Consider the following 18218-nt stretch of genomic DNA (forward strand, 5'->3'; position numbering starts at 1 on the left):
CTGAAAAGGTTTTCAAAACCTCAATATGTTGGCAGCAGTGGGATTTGAACCCACGCCTCCAAAGAGACTGGAGCCTAAATCCAGCGCCTTAGACCACTCGGCCATGCTACCTTAAACAGTATGGTTAATTAAGCTTCCTTAGAGAAAGTGAAGTACATTTGACAACATTTAAAATTAGTACATTTTGGAAAATGGGCATGTCTCTAAACATTAGGCAAAAACAAAGATTCTATCAACGGTCTTTATCTTAACTGAAAACTGCTAAATCATACAAATACAAAAGAAGATTATATCACATGCTAATTTGCATGCTAGCAAAATCATAAGAATAAGTACAAAAACATTTCAAGATCTCATAATACTGGCAGCAGTGAGATTAAAGCATATGCTAATTTTGCATGTTAGCATAATTATAAGAATGAGATAAAAAGGTTTAAAAGAACTCATACTAGTGGCAGCAGTGGGATTTGAACTCACAAGTCTGTTGGAATATGGGTAAGTCTCTTAACAATAGGAAAAATCAAAGATTCTTTCAACTGTCTCTTCCTAAACAGAAATTAACACACTCATGAAAATACAAAATCATAAGAATTAGATCAAAGGGTTCTCAAAACCTCATAATAATGGCAGCAGTGGGATTTGAATGGGCATGTCTCTAAACATTAGAAAAAAGCAAGGATTCTTTCAACAGTCTTTATCTGAACTGAAAACTGGAAAATCATGCAAATACAAAAGAAGATTAAATCACATGCTAATTTGCATGTTAGCAAAATCATAAGAATAAGTACAAAAACATTTCAAGATCTCATAATACTGGCAGCAGTGGGTTTAAAGCATATGCTAATTTTGCATGTTAGCATAATTATAAGAATAAGATAAAAAGGTTTAAAAGAACTCATACTAGTGGCATTTGAACCCACAAGTCTGTTAAAATTTAGGTAAGTCTCTAAACAATAGGAACAATCAATGATTCTTTCAACTGTCTTTTCCAAAACAGAAATGCACACACTCATGGAAATACAAAATACTCAGAATTAGATCAAAGGGTTCTCAAAACCTCATAATACTGGCAGCAGTGGGATTTGAACCCACGCCTCCAAAGAGACTGGAGCCTTAATCCAGCGCCTTAGACCGCTCGGCCATGCTACCTAATGCATCATTAAAAGAGCTTCCTGAGAGTAAGTTTAGTGTATCTGACTACATTTTAAACTTGTGAATTGTGGAAAATGGATAGGTCTCTAAACAAAAAGGAAAAAGCAATGATTCTATCTTTTGTCTTTTCCAAAAAAGCAAAGCACGCACTCATACAAAAATATGCTAATTTTTCTATTAGCAAAATCATAAATATAAGCTGAAAAAGTTTTCAAAACCTCAATATGTTGGCAGCAGTGGGATTTGAACCCACGCCTCCAAAGAGACTGGAGCCTAAATCCAGCGCCTTAGACCACTCGGCCATGCTACCTTAAACAGCATGGTTAATTAAGCTTCCTTAGAGAAAGTGAAGTACATTTGACAACATTTAAAATTAGTACATTTTGGAAAATGGGCATGTCTCTAAACATTAGGCAAAAACAAAGATTCTATCAACGGTCTTTATCTTAACTGAAAACTGCTAAATCATACAAATACAAAAGAAGATTATATCACATGCTAATTTGCATGCTAGCAAAATCATAAGAATAAGTACAAAAACATTTCAAGATCTCATAATACTGGCAGCAGTGAGATTAAAGCATATGCTAATTTTGCATGTTAGCATAATTATAAGAATGAGATAAAAAGGTTTAAAAGAACTCATACTAGTGGCAGCAGTGGGATTTGAACTCACAAGTCTGTTGGAATATGGGTAAGTCTCTTAACAATAGGAAAAATCAAAGATTCTTTCAACTGTCTCTTCCTAAACAGAAATTAACACACTCATGAAAATACAAAATCATAAGAATTAGATCAAAGGGTTCTCAAAACCTCATAATAATGGCAGCAGTGGGATTTGAATGGGCATGTCTCTAAACATTAGAAAAAAGCAAGGATTCTTTCAACAGTCTTTATCTGAACTGAAAACTGGAAAATCATGCAAATACAAAAGAAGATTAAATCACATGCTAATTTGCATGTTAGCAAAATCATAAGAATAAGTACAAAAACATTTCAAGATCTCATAATACTGGCAGCAGTGGGTTTAAAGCATATGCTAATTTTGCATGTTAGCATAATTATAAGAATAAGATAAAAAGGTTTAAAAGAACTCATACTAGTGGCATTTGAACCCACAAGTCTGTTAAAATTTAGGTAAGTCTCTAAACAATAGGAACAATCAATGATTCTTTCAACTGTCTTTTCCAAAACAGAAATGCACACACTCATGGAAATACAAAATACTCAGAATTAGATCAAAGGGTTCTCAAAACCTCATAATACTAGCAGCAGCGGGATTTGAACCCACGCCTCCGAAGAGACTGGAGCCTTAATCCAGCGCCTTAGACCGCTCGGCCATGCTACCTAATGCATCATTAAAAGAGCTTCCTTAGAGTAAGTTTAGTGTATCTGACTACATTTTAAACTTGTGCATTGTGGAAAATGGATAGGTCTCTAAACAAAAAGGAAAAAGCAATGATTCTATCTTTTGTCTTTTCCAAAAAAGCAAAGCACGCACTCATACAAAAATATGCTAATTTTTCTATTAGCAAAATCATAAATATAAGCTGAAAAAGTTTTCAAAACCTCAATATGTTGGCAGCAGTGGGATTTGAACCCACGCCTCCAAAGAGACTGAAGCCTAAATCCAGCGTCTTAGACCACTCGGCCATGCTACCTTAAACAGCATGGTTAATTAAGCTTCCTTAGAGAAAGTGAAGTACATTTGACAACATTTAAAATTAGTACATTTTGGAAAATGGGCATGTCTCTAAACATTAGGCAAAAACAAAGATTCTATCAACGGTCTTTATCTTAACTGAAAACTGCTAAATCATACAAATACAAAAGAAGATTATATCACATGCTAATTTGCATGCTAGCAAAATCATAAGAATAAGTACAAAAACATTTCAAGATCTCATTATACTGGCAGCAGTGAGATTAAAGCATATGCTAATTTTGCATGTTAGCATAATTATAAGAATGAGATAAAAAGGTTTAAAAGAACTCATACTAGTGGCAGCAGTGGGATTTGAACTCACAAGTCTGTTGGAATATGGGTAAGTCTCTTAACAATAGGAAAAATCAAAGATTCTTTCACCTGTCTCTTCCTAAACAGAAATAAACACACTCATGAAAATACAAAATCATAAGAATTAGATCAAAGGGTTCTCAAAACCTCATAATAATGGCAGCAGTGGGATTTGAATGGGCATGTCTCTAAACATTAGAAAAAAGCAAGGATTCTTTCAACAGTCTTTATCTGAACTGAAAACTGGAAAATCATGCAAATACAAAAGAAGATTAAATCACATGCTAATTTGCATGTTAGCAAAATCATAAGAATAAGTACAAAAACATTTCAAGATCTCATAATACTGGCAGCAGTGGGTTTAAAGCATATGCTAATTTTGCATGTTAGCATAATTATAAGAATAAGATAAAAAGGTTTAAAAGAACTCATACTAGTGGCATTTGAACCCACAAGTCTGTTAAAATTTAGGTAAGTCTCTAAACAATAGGAACAATCAATGATTCTTTCAACTGTCTTTTCCAAAACAGAAATGCACACACTCATGGAAATACAAAATACTCAGAATTAGATCAAAGGGTTCTCAAAACCTCATAATACTAGCAGCAGCGGGATTTGAACCCACGCCTCCGAAGAGACTGGAGCCTTAATCCAGCGCCTTAGACCGCTCGGCCATGCTACCTAATGCATCATTAAAAGAGCTTCCTTAGAGTAAGTTTAGTGTATCTGACTACATTTTAAACTTGTGCATTGTGGAAAATGGATAGGTCTCTAAACAAAAAGGAAAAAGCAATGATTCTATCTTTTGTCTTTTCCAAAAAAGCAAAGCACGCACTCATACAAAAATATGCTAATTTTTCTATTAGCAAAATCATAAATATAAGCTGAAAAAGTTTTCAAAACCTCAATATGTTGGCAGCAGTGGGATTTGAACCCACGCCTCCAAAGAGACTGAAGCCTAAATCCAGCGCCTTAGACCACTCGGCCATGCTACCTTAAACAGCATGGTTAATTAAGCTTCCTTAGAGAAAGTGAAGTACATTTGACAACATTTAAAATTAGTACATTTTGGAAAATGGGCATGTCTCTAAACATTAGGCAAAAACAAAGATTCTATCAACGGTCTTTATCTTAACTGAAAACTGCTAAATCATACAAATACAAAAGAAGATTATATCACATGCTAATTTGCATGCTAGCAAAATCATAAGAATAAGTACAAAAACATTTCAAGATCTCATTATACTGGCAGCAGTGAGATTAAAGCATATGCTAATTTTGCATGTTAGCATAATTATAAGAATGAGATAAAAAGGTTTAAAAGAACTCATACTAGTGGCAGCAGTGGGATTTGAACTCACAAGTCTGTTGGAATATGGGTAAGTCTCTTAACAATAGGAAAAATCAAAGATTCTTTCAACTGTCTCTTCCTAAACAGAAATTAACACACTCATGAAAATACAAAATCATAAGAATTAGATCAAAGGGTTCTCAAAACCTCATAATAATGGCAGCAGTGGGATTTGAATGGGCATGTCTCTAAACATTAGAAAAAAGCAAGGATTCTTTCAACAGTCTTTATCTGAACTGAAAACTGGAAAATCATGCAAATACAAAAGAAGATTAAATCACATGCTAATTTGCATGTTAGCAAAATCATAAGAATAAGTACAAAAACATTTCAAGATCTCATAATACTGGCAGCAGTGGGTTTAAAGCATATGCTAATTTTGCATGTTAGCATAATTATAAGAATAAGATAAAAAGGTTTAAAAGAACTCATACTAGTGGCATTTGAACCCACAAGTCTGTTAAAATTTAGGTAAGTCTCTAAACTAAAGTCTAAAACTGTCTTTTCCAAAACAGAAATGCACACACTCATGGAAATACAAAATCCTCAGAATTAGATCAAAGGGTTCTCAAAACCTCATAATACTGGCAGCAGTGGGATTTGAACCCACGCCTCCAAAGAGACTGGAGCCTTAATCCAGCGCCTTAGACCGCTCGGCCATGCTACCTAATGCATCATTAAAAGAGCTTCCTGAGAGTAAGTTTAGTGTATCTGACTACATTTTAAACTTGTGAATTGTGGAAAATGGATAGGTCTCTAAACAAAAAGGAAAAAGCAATGATTCTATCTTTTGTCTTTTCCAAAAAAGCAAAGCACGCACTCATACAAAAATATGCTAATTTTTCTATTAGCAAAATCATAAATATAAGCTGAAAAGGTTTTCAAAACCTCAATATGTTAGCAGCAGTGGGATTTGAACCCACGCCTCCAAAGAGACTGGAGCCTAAATCCAGCGCCTTAGACCACTCGGCCATGCTACCTTAAACAGCATGGTTAATTAAGCTTCCTTAGAGAAAGTGAAGTACATTTGACAACATTTAAAATTAGTACATTTTGGAAAATGGGCATGTCTCTAAACATTAGGCAAAAACAAAGATTCTATCAACGGTCTTTATCTTAACTGAAAACTGCTAAATCATACAAATACAAAAGAAGATTATATCACATGCTAATTTGCATGCTAGCAAAATCATAAGAATAAGTACAAAAACATTTCAAGATCTCATAATACTGGCAGCAGTGAGATTAAAGCATATGCTAATTTTGCATGTTAGCATAATTATAAGAATGAGATAAAAAGGTTTAAAAGAACTCATACTAGTGGCAGCAGTGGGATTTGAACTCACAAGTCTGTTGGAATATGGGTAAGTCTCTTAACAATAGGAAAAATCAATGATTCTTTCAACTGTCTTTTCCTAAACAGAAATTAACACACTCATGAAAATACAAAATCATAAGAATTAGATCAAAGGGTTCTCAAAACCTCATAATAATGGCAGCAGTGGGATTTGAATGGGCATGTCTCTAAACATTAGAAAAAAGCAAGGATTCTTTCAACAGTCTTTATCTGAACTGAAAACTGGAAAATCATGCAAATACAAAAGAAGATTAAATCACATGCTAATTTGCATGTTAGCAAAATCATAAGAATAAGTACAAAAACATTTCAAGATCTCATAATACTGGCAGCAGTGGGTTTAAAGCATATGCTAATTTTGCATGTTAGCATAATTATAAGAATAAGATAAAAAGGTTTAAAAGAACTCATACTAGTGGCATTTGAACCCACAAGTCTGTTAAAATTTAGGTAAGTCTCTAAACAATAGGAACAATCAATGATTCTTTCAACTGTCTTTTCCAAAACAGAAATGCACACACTCATGGAAATACAAAATACTCAGAATTAGATCAAAGGGTTCTCAAAACCTCATAATACTAGCAGCAGCGGGATTTGAACCTACGCCTCCGAAGAGACTGGAGCCTTAATCCAGCGCCTTAGACCGCTCGGCCATGCTACCTAATGCATCATTAAAAGAGCTTCCTTAGAGTAAGTTTAGTGTATCTGACTACATTTTAAACTTGTGCATTGTGGAAAATGGATAGGTCTCTAAACAAAAAGGAAAAAGCAATGATTCTATCTTTTGTCTTTTCCAAAAAAGCAAAGCACGCACTCATACAAAAATATGCTAATTTTTCTATTAGCAAAATCATAAATATAAGCTGAAAAAGTTTTCAAAACCTCAATATGTTGGCAGCAGTGGGATTTGAACCCACGCCTCCAAAGAGACTGAAGCCTAAATCCAGCGCCTTAGACCACTCGGCCATGCTACCTTAAACAGCATGGTTAATTAAGCTTCCTTAGAGAAAGTGAAGTACATTTGACAACATTTAAAATTAGTACATTTTGGAAAATGGGCATGTCTCTAAACATTAGGCAAAAACAAAGATTCTATCAACGGTCTTTATCTTAACTGAAAACTGCTAAATCATACAAATACAAAAGAAGATTATATCACATGCTAATTTGCATGCTAGCAAAATCATAAGAATAAGTACAAAAACATTTCAAGATCTCATTATACTGGCAGCAGTGAGATTAAAGCATATGCTAATTTTGCATGTTAGCATAATTATAAGAATGAGATAAAAAGGTTTAAAAGAACTCATACTAGTGGCAGCAGTGGGATTTGAACTCACAAGTCTGTTGGAATATGGGTAAGTCTCTTAACAATAGGAAAAATCAAAGATTCTTTCACCTGTCTCTTCCTAAACAGAAATAAACACACTCATGAAAATACAAAATCATAAGAATTAGATCAAAGGGTTCTCAAAACCTCATAATAATGGCAGCAGTGGGATTTGAATGGGCATGTCTCTAAACATTAGAAAAAAGCAAGGATTCTTTCAACAGTCTTTATCTGAACTGAAAACTGGAAAATCATGCAAATACAAAAGAAGATTAAATCACATGCTAATTTGCATGTTAGCAAAATCATAAGAATAAGTACAAAAACATTTCAAGATCTCATAATACTGGCAGCAGTGGGTTTAAAGCATATGCTAATTTTGCATGTTAGCATAATTATAAGAATAAGATAAAAAGGTTTAAAAGAACTCATACTAGTGGCATTTGAACCCACAAGTCTGTTAAAATTTAGGTAAGTCTCTAAACAATAGGAACAATCAATGATTCTTTCAACTGTCTTTTCCAAAACAGAAATGCACACACTCATGGAAATACAAAATACTCAGAATTAGATCAAAGGGTTCTCAAAACCTCATAATACTAGCAGCAGCGGGATTTGAACCCACGCCTCCGAAGAGACTGGAGCCTTAATCCAGCGCCTTAGACCGCTCGGCCATGCTACCTAATGCATCATTAAAAGAGCTTCCTTAGAGTAAGTTTAGTGTATCTGACTACATTTTAAACTTGTGCATTGTGGAAAATGGATAGGTCTCTAAACAAAAAGGAAAAAGCAATGATTCTATCTTTTGTCTTTTCCAAAAAAGCAAAGCACGCACTCATACAAAAATATGCTAATTTTTCTATTAGCAAAATCATAAATATAAGCTGAAAAAGTTTTCAAAACCTCAATATGTTGGCAGCAGTGGGATTTGAACCCACGCCTCCAAAGAGACTGAAGCCTAAATCCAGCGCCTTAGACCACTCGGCCATGCTACCTTAAACAGCATGGTTAATTAAGCTTCCTTAGAGAAAGTGAAGTACATTTGACAACATTTAAAATTAGTACATTTTGGAAAATGGGCATGTCTCTAAACATTAGGCAAAAACAAAGATTCTATCAACGGTCTTTATCTTAACTGAAAACTGCTAAATCATACAAATACAAAAGAAGATTATATCACATGCTAATTTGCATGCTAGCAAAATCATAAGAATAAGTACAAAAACATTTCAAGATCTCATTATACTGGCAGCAGTGAGATTAAAGCATATGCTAATTTTGCATGTTAGCATAATTATAAGAATGAGATAAAAAGGTTTAAAAGAACTCATACTAGTGGCAGCAGTGGGATTTGAACTCACAAGTCTGTTGGAATATGGGTAAGTCTCTTAACAATAGGAAAAATCAAAGATTCTTTCAACTGTCTCTTCCTAAACAGAAATTAACATACTCATGAAAATACAAAATCATAAGAATTAGATCAAAGGGTTCTCAAAACCTCATAATAATGGCAGCAGTGGGATTTGAATGGGCATGTCTCTAAACATTAGAAAAAAGCAAGGATTCTTTCAACAGTCTTTATCTGAACTGAAAACTGGAAAATCATGCAAATACAAAAGAAGATTAAATCACATGCTAATTTGCATGTTAGCAAAATCATAAGAATAAGTACAAAAACATTTCAAGATCTCATAATACTGGCAGCAGTGGGTTTAAAGCATATGCTAATTTTGCATGTTAGCATAATTATAAGAATAAGATAAAAAGGTTTAAAAGAACTCATACTAGTGGCATTTGAACCCACAAGTCTGTTAAAATTTAGGTAAGTCTCTAAACTAAAGTCTAAAACTGTCTTTTCCAAAACAGAAATGCACACACTCATGGAAATACAAAATCCTCAGAATTAGATCAAAGGGTTCTCAAAACCTCATAATACTGGCAGCAGTGGGATTTGAACCCACGCCTCCAAAGAGACTGGAGCCTTAATCCAGCGCCTTAGACCGCTCGGCCATGCTACCTAATGCATCATTAAAAGAGCTTCCTGAGAGTAAGTTTAGTGTATCTGACTACATTTTAAACTTGTGAATTGTGGAAAATGGATAGGTCTCTAAACAAAAAGGAAAAAGCAATGATTCTATCTTTTGTCTTTTCCAAAAAAGCAAAGCACGCACTCATACAAAAATATGCTAATTTTTCTATTAGCAAAATCATAAATATAAGCTGAAAAGGTTTTCAAAACCTCAATATGTTAGCAGCAGTGGGATTTGAACCCACGCCTCCAAAGAGACTGGATCCTAAATCCAGCGCCTTAGACCACTCGGCCATGCTACCTTAAACAGCATGGTTAATTAAGCTTCCTTAGAGAAAGTGAAGTACATTTGACAACATTTAAAATTAGTACATTTTGGAAAATGGGCATGTCTCTAAACATTAGGCAAAAACAAAGATTCTATCAACGGTCTTTATCTTAACTGAAAACTGCTAAATCATACAAATACAAAAGAAGATTATATCACATGCTAATTTGCATGCTAGCAAAATCATAAGAATAAGTACAAAAACATTTCAAGATCTCATAATACTGGCAGCAGTGAGATTAAAGCATATGCTAATTTTGCATGTTAGCATAATTATAAGAATGAGATAAAAAGGTTTAAAAGAACTCATACTAGTGGCAGCAGTGGGATTTGAACTCACAAGTCTGTTGGAATATGGGTAAGTCTCTTAACAATAGGAAAAATCAATGATTCTTTCAACTGTCTTTTCCTAAACAGAAATTAACACACTCATGAAAATACAAAATCATAAGAATTAGATCAAAGGGTTCTCAAAACCTCATAATAATGGCAGCAGTGGGATTTGAATGGGCATGTCTCTAAACATTAGAAAAAAGCAAGGATTCTTTCAACAGTCTTTATCTGAACTGAAAACTGGAAAATCATGCAAATACAAAAGAAGATTAAATCACATGCTAATTTGCATGTTAGCAAAATCATAAGAATAAGTACAAAAACATTTCAAGATCTCATAATACTGGCAGCAGTGGGTTTAAAGCATATGCTAATTTTGCATGTTAGCATAATTATAAGAATAAGATAAAAAGGTTTAAAAGAACTCATACTAGTGGCATTTGAACCCACAAGTCTGTTAAAATTTAGGTAAGTCTCTAAACAATAGGAACAATCAATGATTCTTTCAACTGTCTTTTCCAAAACAGAAATGCACACACTCATGGAAATACAAAATACTCAGAATTAGATCAAAGGGTTCTCAAAACCTCATAATACTAGCAGCAGCGGGATTTGAACCCACGCCTCCGAAGAGACTGGAGCCTTAATCCAGCGCCTTAGACCGCTCGGCCATGCTACCTAATGCATCATTAAAAGAGCTTCCTTAGAGTAAGTTTAGTGTATCTGACTACATTTTAAACTTGTGCATTGTGGAAAATGGATAGGTCTCTAAACAAAAAGGAAAAAGCAATGATTCTATCTTTTGTCTTTTCCAAAAAAGCAAAGCACGCACTCATACAAAAATATGCTAATTTTTCTATTAGCAAAATCATAAATATAAGCTGAAAAAGTTTTCAAAACCTCAATATGTTGGCAGCAGTGGGATTTGAACCCACGCCTCCAAAGAGACTGAAGCCTAAATCCAGCGCCTTAGACCACTCGGCCATGCTACCTTAAACAGCATGGTTAATTAAGCTTCCTTAGAGAAAGTGAAGTACATTTGACAACATTTAAAATTAGTACATTTTGGAAAATGGGCATGTCTCTAAACATTAGGCAAAAACAAAGATTCTATCAACGGTCTTTATCTTAACTGAAAACTGCTAAATCATACAAATACAAAAGAAGATTATATCACATGCTAATTTGCATGCTAGCAAAATCATAAGAATAAGTACAAAAACATTTCAAGATCTCATTATACTGGCAGCAGTGAGATTAAAGCATAAGCTAATTTTGCATGTTAGCATAATTATAAGAATGAGATAAAAAGGTTTAAAAGAACTCATACTAGTGGCAGCAGTGGGATTTGAACTCACAAGTCTGTTGGAATATGGGTAAGTCTCTTAACAATAGGAAAAATCAATGATTCTTTCAACTGTCTTTTCCAAAACAGAAATGCACACACTCATGGAAATACAAAATACTCAGAATTAGATCAAAGGGTTCTCAAAACCTCATAATACTGGCAGCAGTGGGATTTGAACCCACGCCTCCTAAGAGACTGGAGCCTTAATCCAGCGCCTTTGACCGCTCGGCCATGCTACCTAATGCATCATTAAAAGAGCTTCCTTAGAGTAAGTTTAGTGTATCTGACTACATTTTAAACTTGTGCATTGTGGAAAATGGATAGGTCTCTAAACAAAAAGGAAAAAGCAATGATTCTATCTTTTGTCTTTTCCAAAAAAGCAAAGCACGCACTCATAAAAAAATATGCTAATTTTTCTGTTAGCAAAATCATAAATATAAGCTGAAAAGGTTTTCAAAACCTCAATATGTTGGCAGCAGTGGGATTTGAACCCACGCCTCCAAAGAGACTGGAGCCTAAATCCAGCGCCTAAGACCACTTGGCCATGCTACCTTAAACAGCATGGTTAATTAAGCTTCCTTAGAGAAAGTGAAGTACATTTGACAACATTTAAAATTAGTATATTTTGGAAAATAGGCATGTCTCTAAACATTAGAAAAAAGCAAGGATTCTTTCAACAGTCTTTATCTGAACTGAAAACTGCAAAATCATGCAAATACAAAAGAAGATTAAATCACATGCTAATTTGCATGCTAGCAAAATCATAAGAATAAGTACAAAAACATTTCAAGATCTCATTATACTGGCAGCAGTGAGATTAAAGCATATGCTAATTTTGCATGTTAGCATAATTATAAGAATGAGATAAAAAGGTTTAAAAGAACTCATACTAGTGGCAGCAGTGGGATTTGAACTCACAAGTCTGTTGGAATATGGGTAAGTCTCTTAACAATAGGAAAAATCAAAGATTCTTTCACCTGTCTCTTCCTAAACAGAAATTAACACACTCATGAAAATACAAAATCATAAGAATTAGATCAAAGGGTTCTCAAAACCTCATAATAATGGCAGCAGTGGGATTTGAATGGGCATGTCTCTAAACATTAGAAAAAAGCAAGGATTCTTTCAACAGTCTTTATCTGAACTGAAAACTGGAAAATCATGCAAATACAAAAGAAGATTAAATCACATGCTAATTTGCATGTTAGCAAAATCATAAGAATAAGTACAAAAACATTTCAAGATCTCATAATACTGGCAGCAGTGGGTTTAAAGCATATGCTAATTTTGCATGTTAGCATAATTATAAGAATAAGATAAAAAGGTTTAAAAGAACTCATACTAGTGGCATTTGAACCCACAAGTCTGTTAAAATTTAGGTAAGTCTCTAAACTAAAGTCTAAAACTGTCTTTTCCAAAACAGAAATGCACACACTCATGGAAATACAAAATCCTCAGAATTAGATCAAAGGGTTCTCAAAACCTCATAATACTGGCAGCAGTGGGATTTGAACCCACGCCTCCAAAGAGACTGGAGCCTTAATCCAGCGCCTTAGACCGCTCGGCCATGCTACCTAATGCATCATTAAAAGAGCTTCCTGAGAGTAAGTTTAGTGTATCTGACTACATTTTAAACTTGTGCATTGTGGAAAATGGATAGGTCTCTAAACAAAAAGGAAAAAGCAATGATTCTATCTTTTGTCTTTTCCAAAAAAGCAAAGCACGCACTCATACAAAAATATGCTAATTTTTCTATTAGCAAAATCATAAATATAAGCTGAAAAGGTTTTCAAAACCTCAATATGTTGGCAGCAGTGGGATTTGAACCCACGCCTCCAAAGAGACTGGAGCCTAAATCCAGCGCCTTAGACCACTCGGCCATGCTACCTTAAACAGTATGGTTAATTAAGCTTCCTTAGAGAAAGTGAAGTACATTTGACAACATTTAAAATTAGTACATTTTGGAAAATGGGCATGTCTCTAAACATTAGGCAAAAACAAAGATTCTATCAACGGTCTTTATCTTAACTGAAAACTGCTAAATCATACAAATACAAAAGAAGATTATATCACATGCTAATTTGCATGCTAGCAAAATCATAAGAATAAGTACAAAAACATTTCAAGATCTCATAATACTGGCAGCAGTGAGATTAAAGCATATGCTAATTTTGCATGTTAGCATAATTATAAGAATGAGATAAAAAGGTTTAAAAGAACTCATACTAGTGGCAGCAGTGGGATTTGAACTCACAAGTCTGTTGGAATATGGGTAAGTCTCTTAACAATAGGAAAAATCAAAGATTCTTTCAACTGTCTCTTCCTAAACAGAAATTAACACACTCATGAAAATACAAAATCATAAGAATTAGATCAAAGGGTTCTCAAAACCTCATAATAATGGCAGCAGTGGGATTTGAATGGGCATGTCTCTAAACATTAGAAAAAAGCAAGGATTCTTTCAACAGTCTTTATCTGAACTGAAAACTGGAAAATCATGCAAATACAAAAGAAGATTAAATCACATGCTAATTTGCATGTTAGCAAAATCATAAGAATAAGTACAAAAACATTTCAAGATCTCATAATACTGGCAGCAGTGGGTTTAAAGCATATGCTAATTTTGCATGTTAGCATAATTATAAGAATAAGATAAAAAGGTTTAAAAGAACTCATACTAGTGGCATTTGAACCCACAAGTCTGTTAAAATTTAGGTAAGTCTCTAAACAATAGGAACAATCAATGATTCTTTCAACTGTCTTTTCCAAAACAGAAATGCACACACTCATGGAAATACAAAATACTCAGAATTAGATCAAAGGGTTCTCAAAACCTCATAATACTGGCAGCAGTGGGATTTGAACCCACGCCTCCAAAGAGACTGGAGCCTTAATCCAGCGCCTTAGACCGCTCGGCCATGCTACCTAATGCATCATTAAAAGAGCTTCCTGAGAGTAAGTTTAGTGTATCTGACTACATTTTAAACTTGTGAATTGTGGAAAATGGATAGGTCTCTAAACAAAAAGGAAAAAGCAATGATTCTATCTTTTGTCTTTTCCAAAAAAGCAAAGCACGCACTCATACAAAAATATGCTAATTTTTCTATTAGCAAAATCATAAATATAAGCTGAAAAAGTTTTCAAAACCTCAATATGTTGGCAGCAGTGGGATTTGAACCCACGCCTCCAAAGAGACTGGAGCCTAAATCCAGCGCCTTAGACCACTCGGCCATGCTACCTTAAACAGCATGGTTAATTAAGCTTCCTTAGAGAAAGTGAAGTACATTTGACAACATTTAAAATTAGTACATTTTGGAAAATGGGCATGTCTCTAAACATTAGGCAAAAACAAAGATTCTATCAACGGTCTTTATCTTAACTGAAAACTGCTAAATCATACAAATACAAAAGAAGATTATATCACATGCTAATTTGCATGCTAGCAAAATCATAAGAATAAGTACAAAAACATTTCAAGATCTCATAATACTGGCAGCAGTGAGATTAAAGCATATGCTAATTTTGCATGTTAGCATAATTATAAGAATGAGATAAAAAGGTTTAAAAGAACTCATACTAGTGGCAGCAGTGGGATTTGAACTCACAAGTCTGTTGGAATATGGGTAAGTCTCTTAACAATAGGAAAAATCAAAGATTCTTTCAACTGTCTCTTCCTAAACAGAAATTAACACACTCATGAAAATACAAAATCATAAGAATTAGATCAAAGGGTTCTCAAAACCTCATAATAATGGCAGCAGTGGGATTTGAATGGGCATGTCTCTAAACATTAGAAAAAAGCAAGGATTCTTTCAACAGTCTTTATCTGAACTGAAAACTGGAAAATCATGCAAATACAAAAGAAGATTAAATCACATGCTAATTTGCATGTTAGCAAAATCATAAGAATAAGTACAAAAACATTTCAAGATCTCATAATACTGGCAGCAGTGGGTTTAAAGCATATGCTAATTTTGCATGTTAGCATAATTATAAGAATAAGATAAAAAGGTTTAAAAGAACTCATACTAGTGGCATTTGAACCCACAAGTCTGTTAAAATTTAGGTAAGTCTCTAAACAATAGGAACAATCAATGATTCTTTCAACTGTCTTTTCCAAAACAGAAATGCACACACTCATGGAAATACAAAATACTCAGAATTAGATCAAAGGGTTCTCAAAACCTCATAATACTAGCAGCAGCGGGATTTGAACCCACGCCTCCGAAGAGACTGGAGCCTTAATCCAGCGCCTTAGACCGCTCGGCCATGCTACCTAATGCATCATTAAAAGAGCTTCCTTAGAGTAAGTTTAGTGTATCTGACTACATTTTAAACTTGTGCATTGTGGAAAATGGATAGGTCTCTAAACAAAAAGGAAAAAGCAATGATTCTATCTTTTGTCTTTTCCAAAAAAGCAAAGCACGCACTCATACAAAAATATGCTAATTTTTCTATTAGCAAAATCATAAATATAAGCTGAAAAAGTTTTCAAAACCTCAATATGTTGGCAGCAGTGGGATTTGAACCCACGCCTCCAAAGAGACTGAAGCCTAAATCCAGCGTCTTAGACCACTCGGCCATGCTACCTTAAACAGCATGGTTAATTAAGCTTCCTTAGAGAAAGTGAAGTACATTTGACAACATTTAAAATTAGTACATTTTGGAAAATGGGCATGTCTCTAAACATTAGGCAAAAACAAAGATTCTATCAACGGTCTTTATCTTAACTGAAAACTGCTAAATCATACAAATACAAAAGAAGATTATATCACATGCTAATTTGCATGCTAGCAAAATCATAAGAATAAGTACAAAAACATTTCAAGATCTCATTATACTGGCAGCAGTGAGATTAAAGCATATGCTAATTTTGCATGTTAGCATAATTATAAGAATGAGATAAAAAGGTTTAAAAGAACTCATACTAGTGGCAGCAGTGGGATTTGAACTCACAAGTCTGTTGGAATATGGGTAAGTCTCTTAACAATAGGAAAAATCAAAGATTCTTTCACCTGTCTCTTCCTAAACAGAAATAAACACACTCATGAAAATACAAAATCATAAGAATTAGATCAAAGGGTTCTCAAAACCTCATAATAATGGCAGCAGTGGGATTTGAATGGGCATGTCTCTAAACATTAGAAAAAAGCAAGGATTCTTTCAACAGTCTTTATCTGAACTGAAAACTGGAAAATCATGCAAATACAAAAGAAGATTAAATCACATGCTAATTTGCATGTTAGCAAAATCATAAGAATAAGTACAAAAACATTTCAAGATCTCATAATACTGGCAGCAGTGGGTTTAAAGCATATGCTAATTTTGCATGTTAGCATAATTATAAGAATAAGATAAAAAGGTTTAAAAGAACTCATACTAGTGGCATTTGAACCCACAAGTCTGTTAAAATTTAGGTAAGTCTCTAAACAATAGGAACAATCAATGATTCTTTCAACTGTCTTTTCCAAAACAGAAATGCACACACTCATGGAAATACAAAATACTCAGAATTAGATCAAAGGGTTCTCAAAACCTCATAATACTAGCAGCAGCGGGATTTGAACCCACGCCTCCGAAGAGACTGGAGCCTTAATCCAGCGCCTTAGACCGCTCGGCCATGCTACCTAATGCATCATTAAAAGAGCTTCCTTAGAGTAAGTTTAGTGTATCTGACTACATTTTAAACTTGTGCATTGTGGAAAATGGATAGGTCTCTAAACAAAAAGGAAAAAGCAATGATTCTATCTTTTGTCTTTTCCAAAAAAGCAAAGCACGCACTCATACAAAAATATGCTAATTTTTCTATTAGCAAAATCATAAATATAAGCTGAAAAAGTTTTCAAAACCTCAATATGTTGGCAGCAGTGGGATTTGAACCCACGCCTCCAAAGAGACTGAAGCCTAAATCCAGCGCCTTAGACCACTCGGCCATGCTACCTTAAACAGCATGGTTAATTAAGCTTCCTTAGAGAAAGTGAAGTACATTTGACAACATTTAAAATTAGTACATTTTGGAAAATGGGCATGTCTCTAAACATTAGGCAAAAACAAAGATTCTATCAACGGTCTTTATCTTAACTGAAAACTGCTAAATCATACAAATACAAAAGAAGATTATATCACATGCTAATTTGCATGCTAGCAAAATCATAAGAATAAGTACAAAAACATTTCAAGATCTCATTATACTGGCAGCAGTGAGATTAAAGCATATGCTAATTTTGCATGTTAGCATAATTATAAGAATGAGATAAAAAGGTTTAAAAGAACTCATACTAGTGGCAGCAGTGGGATTTGAACTCACAAGTCTGTTGGAATATGGGTAAGTCTCTTAACAATAGGAAAAATCAAAGATTCTTTCAACTGTCTCTTCCTAAACAGAAATTAACACACTCATGAAAATACAAAATCATAAGAATTAGATCAAAGGGTTCTCAAAACCTCATAATAATGGCAGCAGTGGGATTTGAATGGGCATGTCTCTAAACATTAGAAAAAAGCAAGGATTCTTTCAACAGTCTTTATCTGAACTGAAAACTGGAAAATCATGCAAATACAAAAGAAGATTAAATCACATGCTAATTTGCATGTTAGCAAAATCATAAGAATAAGTACAAAAACATTTCAAGATCTCATAATACTGGCAGCAGTGGGTTTAAAGCATATGCTAATTTTGCATGTTAGCATAATTATAAGAATAAGATAAAAAGGTTTAAAAGAACTCATACTAGTGGCATTTGAACCCACAAGTCTGTTAAAATTTAGGTAAGTCTCTAAACTAAAGTCTAAAACTGTCTTTTCCAAAACAGAAATGCACACACTCATGGAAATACAAAATCCTCAGAATTAGATCAAAGGGTTCTCAAAACCTCATAATACTGGCAGCAGTGGGATTTGAACCCACGCCTCCAAAGAGACTGGAGCCTTAATCCAGCGCCTTAGACCGCTCGGCCATGTTACCTAATGCATC

General features: G+C 34.1%; 11 non-coding genes across 11 annotated transcripts; all 11 read right to left on the reverse strand.

The window, feature by feature from the left end:
- Positions 1–29: 29 nt before the first annotated feature.
- On the reverse strand, positions 30–111 carry TRNAL-UAG (transfer RNA leucine (anticodon UAG)). The gene has a single exon. It is a non-coding gene; the product is annotated as a tRNA-Leu (tRNA).
- A 956-nt stretch (positions 112–1067) lies between these two features.
- On the reverse strand, positions 1068–1149 carry TRNAL-AAG (transfer RNA leucine (anticodon AAG)). The gene has a single exon. It is a non-coding gene; the product is annotated as a tRNA-Leu (tRNA).
- A 231-nt stretch (positions 1150–1380) lies between these two features.
- Positions 1381–1462, reverse strand: TRNAL-UAG (transfer RNA leucine (anticodon UAG)). The gene has a single exon. It is a non-coding gene; the product is annotated as a tRNA-Leu (tRNA).
- A 3643-nt stretch (positions 1463–5105) lies between these two features.
- On the reverse strand, positions 5106–5187 carry TRNAL-AAG (transfer RNA leucine (anticodon AAG)). Its single transcript has one exon. It is a non-coding gene; the product is annotated as a tRNA-Leu (tRNA).
- A 3956-nt stretch (positions 5188–9143) lies between these two features.
- TRNAL-AAG (transfer RNA leucine (anticodon AAG)) lies at positions 9144–9225 on the reverse strand. Its single transcript has one exon. It is a non-coding gene; the product is annotated as a tRNA-Leu (tRNA).
- A 231-nt stretch (positions 9226–9456) lies between these two features.
- On the reverse strand, positions 9457–9538 carry TRNAL-UAG (transfer RNA leucine (anticodon UAG)). The gene has a single exon. It is a non-coding gene; the product is annotated as a tRNA-Leu (tRNA).
- A 1864-nt stretch (positions 9539–11402) lies between these two features.
- On the reverse strand, positions 11403–11484 carry TRNAL-AAG (transfer RNA leucine (anticodon AAG)). Its single transcript has one exon. It is a non-coding gene; the product is annotated as a tRNA-Leu (tRNA).
- A 1254-nt stretch (positions 11485–12738) lies between these two features.
- Positions 12739–12820, reverse strand: TRNAL-AAG (transfer RNA leucine (anticodon AAG)). Its single transcript has one exon. It is a non-coding gene; the product is annotated as a tRNA-Leu (tRNA).
- Positions 12821–13051: 231 nt separating this feature from the next.
- Positions 13052–13133, reverse strand: TRNAL-UAG (transfer RNA leucine (anticodon UAG)). Its single transcript has one exon. It is a non-coding gene; the product is annotated as a tRNA-Leu (tRNA).
- Positions 13134–14089: 956 nt separating this feature from the next.
- TRNAL-AAG (transfer RNA leucine (anticodon AAG)) lies at positions 14090–14171 on the reverse strand. Its single transcript has one exon. It is a non-coding gene; the product is annotated as a tRNA-Leu (tRNA).
- A 231-nt stretch (positions 14172–14402) lies between these two features.
- On the reverse strand, positions 14403–14484 carry TRNAL-UAG (transfer RNA leucine (anticodon UAG)). The gene has a single exon. It is a non-coding gene; the product is annotated as a tRNA-Leu (tRNA).
- Between the last annotated feature and the right edge of the window lie 3734 nt (positions 14485–18218).

The sequence above is a fragment of the Ranitomeya variabilis genome, chromosome 5 (assembly GCF_051348905.1).
Source record: "Ranitomeya variabilis isolate aRanVar5 chromosome 5, aRanVar5.hap1, whole genome shotgun sequence".
Taxonomy (NCBI): Eukaryota; Metazoa; Chordata; class Amphibia; order Anura; family Dendrobatidae; genus Ranitomeya; species Ranitomeya variabilis.